Source organism: Hyaena hyaena, unplaced genomic scaffold (assembly GCF_003009895.1).
Source record: "Hyaena hyaena isolate Hyena2069 unplaced genomic scaffold, ASM300989v1 scaffold_81, whole genome shotgun sequence".
Taxonomy (NCBI): domain Eukaryota; kingdom Metazoa; phylum Chordata; class Mammalia; order Carnivora; family Hyaenidae; genus Hyaena; species Hyaena hyaena.
Window position 1 is genome coordinate 1,248,987 of NW_024080714.1, and position 14,088 is coordinate 1,263,074.

The following is a 14,088-nucleotide window of genomic DNA, read 5'->3' on the forward strand; positions in this document are numbered from 1 at the left end:
AGCTGATATGCTTTTTATGATGATGATAAATATTATTACACATATGAAACTAGAATGAGTTGAATTAGAAAACATAAATTAGGAACCTTGAAGGGAGGAACCAGTAGAAGTTTCTAGAGCTGCAAGGATCAGCACCACTGAACTCAGAACAGAAGTGAGTGGCTCTGTAGGCCGCTGTCAATTTCAAGCTCTTGGATGGGGGTGCTCACCCCTTCTTCAGAATAGACTCTGCTTCTGTGCTCACCCTCTACTCTTCCAGCCACAGGCCCCAGTGGAGCCAACCTTGGACTTTCTGGGGCTTTTATAAATGTGGAGATCTAATGCTTGGAAATCCTCAGGTTACATTTTTAATTTGGAACTGACAACATTCAAAAAACACCAACTTAATTTTTTAAGAGTGGTAAGTTGCTTTATTGGGGTAAAATATGCATGACATAGAATTCACCATATTAAGCATTTTGAAGTGTACATTTCAGTGGTGCGAAGTACATCACAGCATTGTGCAACCAACATGACTCCAGAGCTTTTTCATCTTCCCAGACTGAAACACTGTCCCCAGTAGACACCCGCTTCGCCCCTCCTTCCAGCCCCTGGCAAGAACCCCTCTATTTTCTGCCTTTATGAATGTGACTACTCAGGTACCTTGTAGAAGTAGAGTCACACAGTATTTGTCATTATGCGACTGGCTCATTTCACTTAGCCTCATGTCCTCAAGATTCATCCATGCTGTAGAATGTGCCAGAATTTCCTTTATGAGGTTGAATAATATTCTATTGTCTGTATACACCACATTTTGTTTATCTGTTCATAAAGTTAAATTGTATCGTTCCTACTTCTCCAGAGTGATTGTGAATATTTTAAAACTTTGTTTACATATTGTTATAAGAAGAAATGAAGTGAGAGGGAAGGAAACTGAAATTTATTGAGAAACTATTATGTATCCAGCACTGGTCAGTAATCTTCACACGTTGTAGCCATTTGTGCCTCACACCAGCCTTGTGAAGTAGGCATTATCACACCAATATTCAGTTAAAGGAAGTGGAATGATTTGTACCCAAGATTATTGTATTACAAAGATTATGAATTTTCCACTATTTTGCTGTGCATGGGGACAAAGCCCAGAGAAAGTGGACACTGCAATTTTTAAATATCTAGAGTTTATCCTTGGTTACTCCTCATACTTTTGTCATCTTTCCACTTTCTTTTTTTTTTTTTTTTACAAATAGTTTATTGTCAAATTAGTTTCTACATAACACTCAGTGCTCATCCCCAATCTTTCCACTTTCAACACCCTCCCCCCACCCCCAGATAATCTGTCATCTAGGTCAACCCGGTTCTAGCTTTTAAAGGAATCATTTTCTTTTACTGAAAAAGCATATAACTAAATAAGGAAACCCATGATTATTTCAATAGATGCTGAAAAGCATTTTCATTCCTCACATTCATTATTTAAGGAAAAAAAAAAGACTTAAACACTTAGCTGAATGACAATATCCAAGTCTCTTGATTCTGGATTCTTCATCTATAAAATAAGAATTAGGTCTCTCCAAGCCTTGGATTTCCCTTGTCTCTTGCTATTCAATCCAACACTTGATTTTTGTAAATTACATTGCCATTTCTGTTATGCCTTGCAATCCTGGAAGGTACTTCAGTGATGGGATTGCTGAATCATCGAGAAGAAAGATGTGCTTAGGTGCAGGGGATTTGCACTATGAACTAACCATAGAAGTGTTAACACTTCAACTCAGTTCCTTACTGACTGAACAGCTAAGCCATGGGGATATTGCTGACTGATAGACTAATTCAGTTTTGACCTATGAGTCTTGTGGCTGACCTCAGGCCCATCCTACAGCTTTGCCCTACCCTACAGTTTTTGTTAAATACTTGCTAGCTAAATAATCAAGTTTGTAGATGGTATGAAACTAGAAAGGACAATAAACTCAGGAGTCCAAAGTATTTTTATAAGCTGGAAGCATCATCTGAATCTAAGAATATTAAATAGATATCGGGGCCAGCATTTGGATCCAAAAAGCCAGTAACTGCTCAAGCACAGATACAGTAACAGTGAATTCATCTGGACTCCTGGAGTTCCAAGGGACAGAAACATAACTTCCATGGACACCAGAGAGGGAGGTTTTTGGTAACCATGAGGGCTTGGAAGTTGAGTGCTGTTAAGACTTCTGCAAGTTGCCTCATTTCTGATTCTCCTTGTGTATTTTTTGGTTTGTTTCGTTTTCTCTATGAGGAAAGAAATCTGGCCTTGAATAGCTCTTAGACTCACATGTTTCTAGTTTAGTCGGTAAGAATAAAATAATGGTCTTGCCTCAATTAAATAAATTATTTGGAAGGATCCTAATTTGCCTGTACAACTCTAGACCCAATTCTGTAACTAGGTATGGGAGTGTATAAAAAGCAGTCACTTGTCATGTGAATCACACAATTTTTCTAACATGAGAGGTGGTGTTAGATGAAGGGTCCAAACCAAGAAAATCGTGGGGGGTTTTGTTGACTATAAAGACGATAAGAGTTTATGGTAATATGAGGTTGTTAAGAAAGCTGAAAGTTTGCCATGATAGAACTGGAGATTCCTCCAGAGCAAGGACAGGATGGGTGTCTGTTTTTTACTCTTCAGGCTATTCCTGTTGGTCATTCTGCCTGAATTGGGAAATTTGGCAAAAGAATGTATCCATAGGAGAGTTCCCATAAAGGTGAAAAAAAAACCAAAATATTATTATGTGTGCAAAATGAAGGATCAAGGATATTTAAGAGAAGGGGACATTTATGGAGACATGATAAATGTCAGTCATATCCTAGAGGGGGTGTCCTATAGAAACAAGACTGAACTTGCCCTGTGCTACCCTAGGGATACAGTCGGGGACACCAACATCACCCAGGACCTGGGACCAGCAACCCCTACCATAAAGTGGAAAAAGCAGAGACTGGACCACTTGTTAGATGTGTCATATTTGGTGCTTTGATTAACATGTCTCATGGGAACACAGGAGTATCTCATAACATTGTGTTAAAAATTCTGTGACGTAATGAATCTAAATGCTGTTAATAGTGTGCCTGACATGTAGGGGTGGCTTCATTCACTTTAGCATTAGTATTAATAGATTTTGCACGAACATAATGAAGGGATTTTCAACAAATCAGGTGATCCAACAGCAAATGAGAGCCTTTACAGGTAGTAAGCTTCCTGTCACTGCAAGTGGTTAAGCAGAGGCTTGAAAACCACTTGGTGCAGTACATTCGAACACCTCCTCTGGGTATTGGACTAAGTGGCTTTCCGGGTCCTTTCTGATTTAAAAATCAGTGATTCCAGATCCTTACCCATTTCTTAACTCCTTAAACTATTTTTCAAATTCATATTCATAATTTATCTGTTTTCAAAAATTTAACAAGTAACAGTTTTAGCGATAATTATTGCATTTCTATATTTATAGATAACTGGCACATATGGAGGTGGAATAGCACAATTTGATATTTTCTCATGTGCCAGATTTTTTTAATAAATATAGAAAATCCTATAGTTATGAAAAACTATTTGTTAAAATTAAACATATATGCAACTGGGCATCTGTTCTGATATACCAGATCTCTTGAGAACTGGTTTCCTGTTGCCATTGGATGAAACCCAATATTAGCCCAGAGTTCAAGGGCCGTATGTGTCAGATTGCCCAAATAAAAATTGAAAAAAATTTACCAATCGTCACATGGGATGCACTTCTGTTCATTCTGGTTGAAATTTAATTTTCTCTCTATAAAAATAAAAAAAATATTCCTTCCCTGCAAAAAGCTATAGTAGGATATATATATATATATATATATATATATATATATATATATATATATATTTTTTTTTCCTCAATGATAAAAATTCCAAGTAGATTGCATGGTACAGTGAAAAAATGGGATTTTGAGAGCCAACTAGATTTGGGTATTAATTCTGGCTCTCTTTTTTTTAACCTGTCTGATCTTGGGCTGTTTAACATTCTTGAGCCTTCTTTTCCCACCAGTAAAAGGTGGATAATAATACCTACCTTTAGGTATGTTGTAAAGGTAAAATAACATCAACATAGTTCCTTGCTTGCAGTAGACATTAAAAAGAATATTGATTATCTCTCTGATAGTGTGAGCTTGTGCATTTTGGAAATGACAATGGGGGATTTTACTGATGTTGGCAATAGGTTTTAAAGTAATATCTACCATTTATTGAGTGCTTCTTTCATGATGGGTACTAGATTAAACATTTAAAAGACATACTTGTTTAATTCTATCAGCAGCTTCTTGAGATGCATGGCATTTTACAAGAGAGGAAACTGTTAGAGAAGTTAGCTTCTTAAAGATCCTAAAGCTTGCAAATGGCAGAATGGAGTCTCACAGCCAGTTCCAGAGCCTGATTTTTAATTTTTACTCTATACTGCTTGGCTAATATTCTAGAAGAATCTAAAAGAACCAAAGTAATGTTAATGGTGTTTGCATTTTCATTTCACTAAGGTGAAACGTGAGGTTTTTGTTTTATGTAGTTGAATTTTCACAACCTGCTCTTATTTTGTGTGATCACAGCTCCCATGGATTTGACAGGTAGGTATTGGACCATGATCTCCTCACCATTAGCATGGTGCTAGTCTCCCATTAGGTCTGTTTTTGCCACTTTTATGCCTTCCTTATCTTATAAAACCACATCTATGTATTTATTGTTCTCATATTATTAATTTGCTTCATGAAATATTCCAGGAAATATGATCTAGACAAAATCATGGATGAGTGAGTTTTATTTCTTTTCTTCCTTTACTTGAGAAATTTCCCTTTGGGTCTGTCATGTCCTCCACCTCCATGAGCAGTTGGGTCCAGCTGCTTGCATTCCCACTGGCATACCTCGGGGAAAGGAGCCTCACCTCCAGTGGGCTGGGCAGAGTGCCTGGTCCTTACTGTCCACTGACTGCCTATGACCCCTGAGAGTTTCCAGCGATGCTCGGAACACCTGTTCTTTCTGTTTAGAAGGACGCAGCTCTTAGCTTTCACTGAATGTCAATGTTTAATTTGCTAGCTTCCAATTGAGGCTTATTTTTGAGAATTCAAATCTCTTTTCAGACAAATTAAGTTAAACTACTGGTGGGGAGGGAGTTGCTTGGCCTTGAATTCTTTTCTTCTTCTTTTCGAAGGACAGCTGACAAAGAGGCTGAGAGATGAGATTGAACACACTCCGGACAAACCAGAGAGAGCTTATGAGCAAAAATATACAGATCAAGGAGCAAGAAAATATGTCAGAAACTGGTGGCTTCACTCCAGAACAGGAATCGTCCACACTTTTTTGACGATTATGTCTAGCACCATAACAGATTTCATGGTATGTGTTTTAAGTGGTCTTCTATCTTAAACTTTTTGGTACTTAACAGGTTCTCAACACATTTTAGGTAGGTGTTCTAAAAAGTATGAAGAGATCCGAGAATGTCAAGAGTCTAATATTTTATTTAAAATACAATTTTACCTCTTTTCTTTTCTAATTTGATAAATAAATCAATTAGTAAAATAAAATTTCCTAGTATCTGTAAAAAAGATGCTGCTCTTAGGTTTAATGAACTCTTGTCTTTAAGTTCACATAGAAAGTTTCCCAAGAGCTCCACTTGGCATTTTTCCCCAAATTGTAGACCACTGAGAAGAGAACGAGGAAAATTCTGTTCCAAAGGAATGTATGATTTCACCATCATCTGACACAGTGGTTCTCCAATGTAACATGTATCAAAATCACCTGAAAGGCTTGGTGAAGCAGACTGCTGGGCCTCACCAGAGTCTCAGATGCAGTAGGTCTGTTGTGGGGCCAGAGAATTTGCATTTCTAATAAACTACCAAGTGATGTTGACACTTCTGGTCTAGGGATCCTCTTCAAAAAAAAAAAAAAAAAAAAAAACTGATCTAGAGCAGTGCTCTCTAACAGGTATATAATGTGAGAAACGTAGGTAATTTTAAATGTTCCAGTACTTTCACAAAAAAGTAAAAGGAAAAGGTGAAATTATTTGTAGAAAGAGTTTTTATTTAACTTCAAAGAGCCAAAATAGTATTCAACATAAAGTCAGCATAAAAATGATTATATATTTTATATTCTTATTTTCATATTAAGTCTTCAAAACGTGTGGTGTCTTTTATGTTTACAACACATTTTGATTTCAGACTGGCCACATTTCAAGTGTTCAGTAGCCACATGCAACTACTGGCTACTCTATTGGAAAGTGAAGAGTGAATATTCTAATTAATTACATTGCTAAGGAACAGCTTGAAGAGATCAGTAGAGATTCTCAATACTGGTTGCACATCAGAATCACTTGGAGGAACTTTAACAATATACTGATGGCTCAGGCCCATTCCCAGAAAAATCTCACTTAGTCGGTCTGGTGTCAAATGTAGGCACCACTATTTTTAAAAATCTCCCCCAAGTGATTCTAATGTGCAGCCAGATCAAGAATTATTGGGGCAGATGGAAGAGCAACTGAAGGAAAGATCGACCTATATATTTAGGATCTGTCTACATATGTTTCTTTGGAGCTATGGTCTGAGTGTACCCCCTTTAAATATATGTGTTGAAATTCTAACCCCCAAAGATGATGGTATTAAGAGGAGGGGACTTTGGGAGCTACTTAGATCATGAGGGGTGGAACCTCATGAATGGGATTAGTGTCCTTATAAAAGAGGGTGTAGAGAGTTCCCTCCCGCTCTTCCACCATGTAAGGATACAGTGAGAAGTTGGCCCTCTGCAGCCACAGGAATGCCTTTCCCCAGAACTCGACCATGTTGGTGCCATGATCACAGATACCTAGCCTCCAGAACTGTGATAAATAGATATTTATTGTTATAGGGTACCCAGTTGATGGTGCTGAATTGACTAAGTCACTTGGCAAAGAAAAAAGAAAATAATACTAATACTACTAAGACATCTATGACTCTGAGGCACTTTCAGAAAGATGTTTTATTTACTTCATGTAGTCCCATGAACAGATCTTACTGCTATTTTGCCAAAGGTGTAGTAGAAATGTGGAAACATCAAGTTGGTTCGCCAATTTCAGTTGTACTGAATCAAGAGCAGATACTAAGTCTCAGATGAAGTGACTAAGTGGAAGACCTGTTCTTTCCATGGTACAATCTTGCCTGACTTGCCTTGTTTAATGGTAGTGCAAGTGCTGCTTCAGCTGGAACTACGGGGATGTTCTTCCTTACTGAATACCGTTACCTCACTTTTAAAGGAAACTCAAAGCAAATTTCATTAGTAACAAGAAAATAGAGTCAATGGCTCCTTTCCACAGAGGATCTAGATAATTTTCCAAATTTTGGGGGGAAAGAGGTGTGTGTGGGAGTTGTCAAAACAGGATGATTAAGAACAGGACTTTTCCTCTAACTTTTCTGTCTTAAAGGGAACTTCCTCTGTGTCATCCTTTATATTTGATTCTCTGATTTGAAAGAGACGTTCTCTCGATGTCTGAGAAAATTTTCTAGCCCTGACTTACATATTTTATTTTGTTTTTTTAAATGTTTTATTTATTTCTGAGAGAGAGATAGAGACAGCATGAGCAGGGGAGGGTCAGAGAGAGGGGGGGACATGGAATCCGAAGACAGGCTCCAGGCTCTGAGCTGTAAGCACAGAGCCCGACGTGGGGCTCGACCCCACGGACCATGAGATCACGACCTGAGCCAAAGTCGGATGCTTAACAGACTGAGCCACCCAGGCGCCTCCTGACTTACATACTTTAAAGTTCTATTTCTTAGAACTTGCCAGCCACTTTTTTGCGGGGACACAGGATCTTTGACATCATGGTGCGCCCATGGGTTCTTATGGCCTGAGGCTGGGTGGGGGGGGGGAGCACTCAGGTGCAGCTCTGGCACTTGCAGACAGAGCAGGGACCGTTGGCTCAATAGGAACTGTGCTTAAGCCCTTAAGTATTTCAGTTCACTCCATTCTCACTAGTTTTATGGGTAGGAAATGTCTATTTGAAGCTAGGAATTACAGTTACTTTCCGATGTTTTGCTTACAGTGTTTCCCCTGGCCCACTTTTCATGTACTACACAATCGTGAAACAAAACAGAATGAAAATTTGGGTCTCTCACTGATCTCAATTGTCCTCAATTTATCCTTTAACATTAATAGTGTAAGTAGATCTACCTAAATAAACCATTTATTTGTTATTCTTGCTATAGAGGTCATAAGTGTGACCTTGGAGTTGCACTGCTGAGAACCTTAATTCTGAAATACAGTTGACCCTTGAACAACACAGGTTTGAACTGCAGGAGTCCACTTAAATGTGGATTGTTTTTAAGAAATACAGTCTAGTGCTCTACAGGTATTTTCTCTTCCTTATGATTTTCTTAATAACATTTTATTTTCTCTAGTTTATTATAAGAATACAGCATATAATACATGTAACATACAAAACATGTGTGACTGGTTATGTTATCAGTAAGGCTTCTGGGCAACTGTAGGCTATCTGTAGTTAGGTTTTTGTGGAGTCAAAAGATATACATGTATTTTAGGCTGTGAGGGGTCAGCACTCCTAAACTGTGTTGTTAAAGATCAGCTGTACATTCTTGCAAACTTCTATTTTTGAATGCCTGGATCTAAAAAACTTCAGTAAATCCATATCACAAATTCCTGAAATTTGGTGACCACGGGTTCAAATAAAGGCATTTATCCATCCAAGAACAGGGCTAATGAGGGCAGAGGAGACTCAGGAAAGCATTGCCCCATAGGAACCTAAAGAAAGAAACTAATTCAAGAGATGTTTTGCAGAAACCAAACATTGTGGTACTTACAGCTCAAAGTAAGAAATTGAGATTGAATTTGGATGGGTTTACAAACTCCTTGCCAGTCCTCATGGATCAGCATGACCTCCTTTACCACCACTGTCCCACAAAGAACTGCCAACATATGTCTTTTTTTTTAATTTGCTATAATGTTATACACCCACAGAATAGAAAGTTCCAGATTGAGTTGCAAGAAAGTATTATGTTTATAATATTATATAAATTATACCAATTTTATAATGAGATACATTGTAACTTTTGCAGTTATTGGGACAAGAAAAGCATGCTAATTCTTTCAGGTAGATTTTTAATGGATTATTCTTGGAGCAGGTCAAAAAGGAGGTAGAGGGATTAATAAATTATTCCCACACCATTCATTCTCTCTCCAGACATCTGTATGATCTCATGTTGTCACATAGATGGGAGTAAATCTAGGTCTTCAAAGAAGAAACAAAATCATTTTCCTCAGCCACCAGCACGTGGATGTGTTGCAAGAAGATTCTGTAATTGCAAGAAGATTCTGTAATATAATCAGGGATTCAGTCAACTTCAAGACCAACAAACAAATGCTTAGAATTGGCTGAACCCTATAAGCTCGCACAGAGGTTGCGATGACCAAGCATTTTGTGAAGGAAACCTAGTATGGGGAAGGAATCTGGTAAAATCACCCTCAAACGCACTCTTTAGATATTATAGAACTCATTACCATTATTTTTTCAGACTGGGGTGTTAGTTCGCCCCAAGGCGATGTCCGCTAACCTTATAGGAACTACAGAAGAGCCAGTTAGGAACATTCCCCGCTATTTCTTTTCCTTATCTTCTGAAAGGCATATCTCCATGGAACCTTCAAGGCAGAGGGAGAAAACATGACCTATATTATAAAAACCTTCTTTGTATATATTATGAACTGCAATATCAAGAAATCCACGAACAATCTGAAAACTGCTCAGGACGCTGTGTGAGAGAGCTGTACCGTATCAAAGAAAGCATCCAGAGGACACATTTTCAAAAGGGAAAATTGCCCGCAAAGAGTGCTCTGGACAATCAACATGAAAACAGGGGCTGATAGAATCACAGCTAAAGGAACAAATGTTAAGCATTCTCCCTTCAGCTCAGCTGGCCTATTATACCTCTGAATACCCAGGCTTACAATGCCACCCCTCCCTCCCTCCAATTTCAGAAGTGTCAGACAGGAGACACAGTGCCAGCAAAAAACCTTCCACCGATCTCTTGTTAGCTAACTGCGGTGTTTTGTTCCGTGGTTACATGTCTGCACAGGCCGTCATTGTGTCAGTCATAATTACCACCTGTTCGCCCGCTCCCTTCGGGTTCCATCACCTCCGCGGCATTAAGCAGCCGGCGGCAGGAAGCAGTGTCGATTGCCCAGGAGCAGCGACTGTCAGGCTCTGGGTTTCCGAGTATAATTGCTGCCTGCGCACAAATAGCCCTGGCCTCTTCCCTCCTTCCCCTCCCGGATCAGGAGGAAAAGACCCAGCTGTATGCTCTGCGCTAACTCACAATCTTTAGGCAGAGGAGATCAGAGGCACATCAAATGTCATTTTCATGCCATGAATCAGATCTGAACTCTCTCTCTCTCCCCCTCACACACGCACACAAACACACACACACACACCATGCTGTTAAAATAAAATGTTCCATTTTTGAAAACCGTACATCTCCTTGCCCCTGTTTGGTGCTGTTTACTGCTAAGGGCTGTGTGGATTGCTTTCTTTTTAATGGTATCATCTTCTGATGTTTTTGGTTAGAGACTTGCTCAGATATCATATACACATCTTTCCCACTCTAATAGCATATAGGACAAATAAGAAGGTAGCATTAGCCAATATTAGTTGAGCACTTAGTGCAGACAGGCATGATTTGAAGCCTTTCACGCTAATTAATCTTCACAGTGCTCCAATTTGGTAGGTACCGTTTTTATTGCCTTTCATGGATGAAAATATGAAAGCATAGCATGGTTAAGTTCTACCAGCTCCTTAAGCGTGCCGTTATCTTTTCTTTCCTCCAAATCTTTACATGTGGGGTATACATAATGCTAGCCCTTTCCTCCTCAACAATCTAATTCCTGCACATGCTAAAAATTCATCTCAAATATCAGTTGCTTGGGAAAGCCCTTCCTGACCTCATCCTCTAGTCTGAATTAAATATTCTTATGAATTTGGTTGATATTATTTGCATAACTCTTATAGATGCTATCATAATTGTTGGTGTTATGTCTATTACTTCCTTACTGGGGGGACTACAAATCTCCCCAATAAATCAGTTCCCTGAGTCAACTGTCTTCTGATCCTTCACTGAAATGTGAATACATGTGTCATACATTTAGTCCAAGCAGAAGCCTTTGAAGTTCTTGCATGGTTTGGCTCTGTCCCTTCGCCTTCCCTCTGCCCTGAGAACAGAACAGCCAGATAGCAGCTGCTCCTGCAGCCAGGGCTCCAGAACTAGAAAGACATATGCTATTGAATCTACCCAAGCCCAGTGTGGTCTTCATGTAACCTGAACAAGAAACAGATACTCGTGCTTGTAACCAGGAAGACGTTAGTATAGCTTATTATAACTATATGCAATAATCTAAACCTTATTTAGCTCCTGATTAAAAAAAAAACAATAAAAAAAGATCATCAGAACAATTTCTATACTGACCTTAAGAAATTTGAGTCATTAAAAAAAATATAACGGAACTGTTTTGCTTGTGTTTAAATAAAGAATCCTTACCTTTAGTGATCCACACTGAAATACTTCTATATGAAGTGAGATAATATGGGGACAGGAAAGTGAGTGGAGTTAATAAATGAAGAATGTCCAGGGGCACCTGGGTGGCTCAATCAATTAAGCATCTGGCTCTTGATTTGGGTTCAAGTCAAGATCTCAGAGTTATGAGATGAAGCCCCACATTGGGCTTCGCACTGAGCATGGAGCCTCCTTAAAATTCTCTCACTCCTTCTCTCTGCTTCTCTCCCCCACTCACACATGTGCTCTCTGTTCTCTCTCTCTCTAAAAAAAAAAAAAAAAAGTCCAAGGTTGATAATTGTTGAAGCTGGGTGATGGGTAATTAGGCCTTCATAGTATTATTCTACTTTTGTATATTTTTGAGATTTTCTACAATAAAGTTAGAAAATGAACATTCACTGAAAGTATTCTCTATAGGTTGAAAATTAATGGAGTTTCTTGTTAAAATTATAACAATCTTCTTCTAATTTTATAGCATTGCCAATGAGCCATCCCCATCATAAAAGAGTCAGCCAGAGATATCTAATAATTTCCACCATGCAATTATTATTACTATTTATCTCAATGGAAATTGGTGCATGTTTTGAGTTGAAACACTAAGAAAGAGAAATGAAGATCTGGAGCATTCAAAGAGTAATTATCCTTCCTTGAATATTGACATACTTACATGTTTTTCCAGACGTAGATTTTGTGTAGGCGAAAGCTATTTGATTATAAAAGATCCGGTTTCTCCAAATTTTTTAGAGGTAAAAAACTTCATTAATTAACATCAAGGAAAATGGAGCATCTGTTGCTTTTTTGTCAACAGACTTTAATAATATTGAACACTGCTAATTGGATAGAACTGAAATATAGCTCTTTGTGTGTTAAATTAAGATGGTTTCTTCTGCTATTTTTTTCCAGCAAATTTTATTTAAACCATGGCAGCTCTTCAGAGTTTTCCTCAACCACTTAAGTGAAAGTGATTTTGAATACTTAGGGATAAAAAAGATTCATGTCAGAAAATGCTGTCATAATTCTGTTGTGATAGTTACTGTGACCAAGAAAACGAAGAAAAGAAGTCAAACTTGCTAACATTCTAGCTCAAGAGTTCTCTTGAATATTTCTGAAGTCAGAAGATGAAGCAGATACATTTAATAGACTTGAGTAGAAAGTCCAATTGGACCAGTGGTTAAAGACCAAATGAAAGCTTTACCAACACAGGAGCCATAGGAATGGTAGACAGTGCATATCTTTGTTTATCTTTAAACACCAACTGTTATTACCAAAGGATGGTGAGTTCGCTGGAAGCAAACTTAGGGTCCAATTTAACCTTAGATCTAATTTATAATAGAAATCAAAACCACTGTTAAACTGATCAGAATCTAGTTTGGAAAGAAATGGAAAGAAAGGTGAAAATGGAATCAGGTTGTTGAATTCAAATCTGGAATGCACTCTTTTTTTTTTTTTTTAGCTGTGTGATTTTGGTCAAATTACTCACACTCTCTGAACATCAGCTTCTATTTGTGTAATGGTGGTAAAAAAATTTACCCTATAGGATAGCAGCTGTCAAATTCTTTTCCTCCTCCACCCTTTTCCCTGTAATATTAGAGAAAGGCTTCTGGATTGTCTTGGATTTTCAGACTCTGGCATTCTCACTCAATCCTCTTCGGTGCATAGGTGCCAGTCCTGGGTCATGATGGGAGTCTTCATTGTATGATAGGTTAGGTCCAGCTTTATTGAGTTATAACTGACAAGTAAAAATTGTTTATACTTAAGGTGTATGATGTGATGCTTTGATATACATATATATTGTGAAATGGTTACCACAATCAAGTCAATTAATACATCTATTAGGTCAAATCACTACCATTTGTGGTGAGTGCACTTAAGATCTACTCTCTTAGCAAATTTCAAGTATACAACACAGTATCATTAACTATGGTCACCATGCTGGACATCGTATCCCCATTACTTAATTCATTTACAAGTGGAAGTTTGAATCCTTTGACTAACCTCTCCCCATTCCCCTATCTCTGTCCTCCACCCCTAGTAATAGCCATTCTTCTCTTTGGTTCTAAAAGTTCAACTTTTTAAGATTCCAATTATAAGTGAGATCATATAGTATTTTCTTTCTCTGTCTGGCCTATTTCACTTAGCATAACAGGTCTAACTATCCATGTTGTCCATAATGGCAAGATTTCCTTCCTTTTTATAACTGAATATATATATAATATAATATAATATAATATGATATGATATAATATTTCATTATATATTCATATATACATACACATCATACAAATCATAGTTTCTTTATCCATTCACCCTTGATGGACACTTGGGTTGTTTCTGTGTCTTGGCTATTGTGAACACAATGGGAAAAAGACAGTATCTTCAACAAATGGTGATTGGGAAAGCTGCATATCTACATAAGAAAGAATAACATTGGACCCTATGTCACAAGTAAAAATCAACTCAAAATGGATTAAATACTTAAACATAAGACCTGAAACCATAAAACTCTTAGAATAAAACATAGGGAAAAGCTCCTTGAAATTGATCTTG

At 37.9% G+C, this 14,088-nt stretch overlaps 1 long non-coding RNA gene across 1 annotated transcript; it reads right to left on the bottom strand.

Moving 5' to 3' along the window:
- Positions 1–9,080: 9,080 nt before the first annotated feature.
- On the bottom strand, positions 9,081–10,008 carry LOC120233023. Its single transcript, XR_005528699.1, has 2 exons — positions 9,553–10,008; positions 9,081–9,294 (listed from the first exon to the last, which is right to left on the bottom strand). It is a non-coding gene; the product is annotated as an uncharacterized LOC120233023 (long non-coding RNA).
- Between the last annotated feature and the right edge of the window lie 4,080 nt (positions 10,009–14,088).